This window comes from Penaeus monodon, chromosome 22, assembly GCF_015228065.2.
Source record: "Penaeus monodon isolate SGIC_2016 chromosome 22, NSTDA_Pmon_1, whole genome shotgun sequence".
NCBI classification, from domain to species: domain Eukaryota; kingdom Metazoa; phylum Arthropoda; class Malacostraca; order Decapoda; family Penaeidae; genus Penaeus; species Penaeus monodon.
The window spans coordinates 34,682,985-34,683,394 of record NC_051407.1 but is presented as its reverse complement, the minus strand read 5'-3'; positions in this window follow the sequence as shown (position 1 = coordinate 34,683,394).

The following is a 410-nucleotide window of genomic DNA, read 5'->3' as shown; positions in this document are numbered from 1 at the left end:
ATATAAATCAGCAAAATAAAAATCAAATGATTTTATCGCACCCTTATTTTACTGCACCATTTACCCAATAAACTCTTTAGACATCCCTCACACGTGAAGTCCGGGTGGTTTGTAGCTGCGTCCTCACTTTCCGTCACTTTTCCTCTACATCTCCTCGCTCATCTTTCTTCACACCTATGGCCTCTTCGCTCCGTTCGCCTCACGCTTCACACCTCACGCCCCGCGTCTTTCGTACGTACCTGGGACGTGACACAGCACTTTTCAAATCCACACCGGAAACCCTGTTGATTGTTAGAAAACCATTATATTATCTTCGTTCTTTACTTTCTTTTTGTTCATTTTTAGCAAGACTTTTTTCACGTTTTATAAAGTACGTTTTCGCTGCTGAGGATTTGTGAATTACGCCTAGT